At 30.0% G+C, this 5,378-nt stretch overlaps 1 long non-coding RNA gene across 1 annotated transcript; it reads right to left on the bottom strand.

The window, feature by feature from the left end:
* Positions 1–318: 318 nt before the first annotated feature.
* Positions 319–3,338, bottom strand: LOC144962094 (uncharacterized). The gene is made up of 3 exons (XR_013643367.1): positions 3,207–3,338; positions 998–1,307; positions 319–470 (listed from the first exon to the last, which is right to left on the bottom strand). It is a non-coding gene; the product is annotated as an uncharacterized LOC144962094 (long non-coding RNA).
* Positions 3,339–5,378: the final 2,040 nt, after the last annotated feature.

Genomic DNA, 5,378 nt, shown 5'->3' with positions numbered 1-5,378 from the left:
ATTGTGACCTATACTGTCACTGACAAACTCAACATTTCACTTTGCCACAAAAATGAAGCATGATACACTTCAGTCACTTATGCAACAATTTAAATTTTTTAAAATCCAAACTAAGCGCCTGTAACCTCAGTCTTATGTTATAAATCAAAAAATAAAAACTCCATATAAACCTGTCTTGTTTTCCTCTGTCTCCGTGACAAAGGCCGACACCCAATCTCCCTTGGTAGGCACAAATCCACCATCACAATCAGCCAGTGTAAAGGTGATATCATCATCGATACATCCAGATTCCTTTGAGAATGAGGTCACTGTCCTACAACCACTGACTTCTGGAGGTCGCGAATGTCAACTTCCTTTGCAAGTTTGTCACAGTCTGCTTCCCAGCATTGTTCCTTGACTATGACTTGTTTGGCGTACCAACCGCCATCCTCGTGGAGTCGAACAGCTGTTACCTGGACTTTGTCATCCACCTAAATTGTGGAAAATCAAATTCTAAGTTTTAGCTTAATATTATTCTTCAACTCGAAAGAATAACCTTAAAGCAGCACCTCCATTATAAAGCCATCTTAATAGGACTATATACATTTTTTTTCCTTTAAATATGCCCTTCTGTGCGCAGACCTGCCAATCCTTCATATTCCAAAAGAGGATCAGTAGGTCAGAAAATAGGAATTTAAAACAAGCATAGGAAATCTTTTAACAATGGATAATTCTGTATCAAAATTACCACCAACTTTTCCACCAATATATAAAGACAGTATTTGGGCACAGCTGGAAAAATGACACATATCATATGTATTAGGTAATGGAATGAGGAAGGGGGAAAGGAGTGCAATTAATTTTCCTACTTAGCTCACTTTTGGCAATCATTTTTTTTTACCTACCAAAACATCGAAACCAAACCTAAAAACAGGGCACTTCTCCTTCTCAAAACAATTATTGTGTAGAGTTCAGTTTTTTGGTTTTTTTTTTCAATTCTTTACTTTTCTTAGACTACCTTGAGAACCAGATCCCTGCCGCCATGAATGTCATCAAAACAAAAGTAGATGTCCCCATCAATGAGCCCATGACTGTGGTAAACATGGGTAACAGTGCCATCTACTGTCTTTGTCTGGATTTCTTCATTTGACTGGATCCCAAATGGAGCTTCTAAAAATGGCAAAGTGGGCTGGAGAGATCCTTCCTCATTGTAATATGATTGAGCAAGGTGGCAATCATCGTCATTTTTGTCATCATCATCATCATCATCATCATCACTTTTGTTTCCAAGAAAACCATCCAATAGCACTGGAAAGTAGACTGTACATCTGGTAACAATGAGAATGAAAATTGTTATTGGAAATTGCAAGTCCTATTTTGATATAGCGCAATCAGCACTCATACTAATAAACACTAATTATATGATTTTAATGTGTTTAGTAAGAGAAGAAAGAAGAATGCCTCTCTACAAGGGCAAGGGTTTGAAGCTAACAGCAACACAGGACACTTGTAAGACCTAATGACATTTTATTATTTTTTTATTTTGACAGAGACAAAGCTGTTACCGGCCAAATTTTATTTTATTTTCTTTCATAACTAAACAAAGATTCCTCAGCCTCACCTGACTGACCCTGCCTCATTCAACTAGGCAGTTTAGTGAGCAGCAGCAGTGGGAGTCAAATTGTGACCCAACTCACCCACAGGGAATGTTTGTGACTGGAAATTGAATTTCGCTTTTAGGGTGGTTCAGTAAAAACATGCTCAACTTTGTTATGAAGAGAAATATCACAGATATTTTTGCATCATTTTTTTCGTCTTTCAGTTTCAGTGCTGAATAACGAGAAATACATCAAATATTTCAGGAGTTATGTGAAGCTAAAATTTGACAATTTTCAAATGCATTAAAATATTTTATATCCAGTATCGGCTTTTAAAATAAAAATGCTTGTTGTTACTTTATTCTTGCCAAATTTCAGGACTCTATATCACTGCGCAGACACTTCTAAAGTCCCTGCCGAAAAGTCATTATCTCATAATCTTCTCATCATGACTGCCTGATGATATCAATAATCATATTGAAAACTTTTAATTTACTTATGTATTATTTTTAATTAAGTTCATAATTTATGTATTATCAGTATTATCATATTATTTTTATATTTCAATACATATATTTCAACTTTTCTATGGGCATTTTATTGTTTTTATTTTTAAATGTTTTCATTTGTTATATTTGTAGAATCCGATATTAACAATATCGATATTTTTAAAATACTAAATTGCTTTCATTAAATTTTATTCTCTCATCAAATCATCCCATATACTTAGATATAATAATTGTTGTCAGTTGTTATCACATTCTAATGGTCTGTATAATTTCAACTGATGGTAAGAAGTTATAGTTAAATCTTGAGAATTCAGACATTGAGAGAGAGGGGAAAGGTAGAGGGTGCGGGGAGGGAAAGCCTGATTGAATTGTCAGTCCAAACTGTGTAATATTAATAGTGATAAGACCAAAGTGGTTTAGCAGAATTTTTAAAAGCCACTTTCCTTCTAATTAAAATAGACATACATACTGGTTTGTGTGAATCATTTTCAATTTATTTCAACTTTTTCATTTATAAACGGATAGTCACTTTGTTTTCATTTTGCCACTTTTTTTTAATGCAATTAAATTGCCAGGGTTAAAAGTAAAAAATCCCAAAAAAACTCATTATGCAACATGTTATCATGTGTGTCATTTATTTAATCATCAACTTCAACGGCACCCGATTTATATCACAACTTAACTTTCCAACTTATGGTCATTTTCAAGTAAAAATTAGTCTGAAATTTCCTCAGAGACTTTAGAAGTGTCTGCGCACTTTGAATTTTTAGTTAAATTGAATTCTCAACTTGGGACTGTTTCTAATTTAACTTAATATTAATGACTAGACTCTAGAGTTTTTGAAAACAGGGGTAGTTTTTTTTTTTTTTTTCATAAACAATTGTCTTTAACATGAAGGCATGTTCAAGGCGAAGTGGCCTAGAAGGCGTTGACTCTTCTTATAAGTAGACGTAGAGAAGAAGGTGCGCCTCTCTACTAACTACTAAGACTGAGAATCTATAGATTTAGATTCTTCTAGAGTAGAGTTAGTGTTAGTATGTCTATTAGTAGTAGTAGAGCCGATAAATTGCGCTCAAACCGGCTACAAGCATATCACAAAAATACTACAAACCCCACAAACCTCTCAATTATTTAAAAATGAACCGCATACTATAGTCTTGAATTAGTATTCTTGAATTGTTTTCTCTAGAGAAACTTTTTTCTTTCTAATTTAATTTAATGGTCAATGTTTCTTAGATTTCATGGAAATGAAATGAAAGCGAAAGCAAAGAATTTCTTTTCCCTCACTTATTGAAGATTTCTCGAGTGTGTCGGAGGAGAAAAAAAAAAAAGGGGGGGGGGGGGGGGGGGGGGGGGGGGGGGAGGTGCGAACCTTCTTCTTCTTCTTCTTAAATCCTACCACTCCACGTTACCTCCAACGCCGCCGCCGTCACCACAACTACCACCACCATCATCACCAGAATCGTCATCATCATCTTCATCATCATCATCATCATCATCATCATCATCATCATCATCATCATCATCATCATCTTTCATCATCATCATCATCTTTGACGTCCAATGAAGGGTGTTCTACTGATATTATATAACAGTATCATACATGAATGGCGAAACTCACGACTTTGTGCTGCCTTTATCATCAACCAAAATATCACGAATGATATTTTAAATAAATTCCAGAAAACAATTGACAATTTAAAAAACAAAAAGCGAATCAGTGCTTCGGAATTAAAGACATTTATTAATAATATTATTTATTATTTCTAATCTTATGGAGCAGACTATTATCATAGAAAACAAAGAGACCTTGCATAGAAATAATAATAATAATAATAATAATAATAATAATAATAATAATAATTTAAAAATAATAATAATAATAATAATAATAATAATAATAATAATAATAATAATAATATAATAATAATAATAATAATAATAATAATAATAATAATAATAATAATAATAATAATTTAATCATCATCATAATCATAATAATAATGATAATAATAATGATAATAATAATAATAATAATAATATTAATAATAATAATAATAATAATAATATAATAATAATAATAATAATAATAATAATAATAATAATAATAATAATAATAATAATAATAATAATGATAATAATGATAATAATATAATAATAATAATAATAATAATAATAATAATAATAATAATAATAATAATAATAATAATAATAATAATATAATTATAATATAATAACAATAATATAATAACAATAATAATAATAATAATAATAATAATAATATAATAATAATAATAATAATAATAATAATAATAATAATAATAATAATAATAATAATAATAATAATAATAATAATAATAATAATCATCATCATAATCATCATCATAATCATAATAATATGATAATAATAATGATAATAATAATAATAATAATAATAATATTAATAATAATAATAATAATAATAATAATAATAATAATAATAATAATAATAATAATATTAATAATAATATATAATAATAATAATAATAATAATAATAATGATAATAATGATAATAATAATAATAATAATAATAATAATAATAAAAATAATAATAATAAATAATAATAATAATAATAATAATAATAATAATAATAATATAATTATAATATAATAACAATAATATAATAACAATAATTAATAATAATAATAATAATAATAATAATAATAATAATAATAATAATAATAATAATAATAATAATAATAATAATAACAGCAGAGTATAGAATTATAAATGAATAAAAGTAAAAAAGAAAAGAATGAAGATTTAAAAAAAAAAAAAAAAAATTAAGAAACCGTGTCCGACTATGTTAGACGGGCTATCAACAGCCGACCATTCACGGGTGCGATCCCACTACTGCGTGACACGGGGACTTTTGCCTGCTGGGTTTCCCCCTGGGCCGGTTCGTCCCTCCTTAGACAACCTGGAGGTCTCGAGCTCCCCCAAGACCACCATTTTTGATGCCAGGCTTAGTGCGGACACCCGATCGACATGGTGCGACTGAAGACAGGACCCCCGTCCTCAAACCGTCCCCCGACTCAAGCTTCCAGGTAGCTGGATTACAGGAGCACGCCACAACTCCCAGCGATAGTGGTGATGCAAACACGGTTTATATAGCAAGGCACTGACAATATGGTCTTGTTTGGTCTCGTTGTGATTGGTATGATTTCATTTGATCGAATCTGGATGTTCCATTGCTTTAGATTGCAGTATCTGGTCGTATTTTATAAATTATTCCTCGAAAGTTCGATTTT

The sequence above is a fragment of the Berghia stephanieae genome, unplaced genomic scaffold, assembly GCF_034508935.2.
Source record: "Berghia stephanieae isolate SIO BIC M18660-M18661 unplaced genomic scaffold, UCSD_Bste_1.3 scaffold595, whole genome shotgun sequence".
NCBI classification, from domain to species: Eukaryota; Metazoa; Mollusca; class Gastropoda; order Nudibranchia; family Aeolidiidae; genus Berghia; species Berghia stephanieae.
Note: the sequence above shows the minus strand (reverse complement) of the source record. Positions and strands in the feature narration are given on the sequence as shown.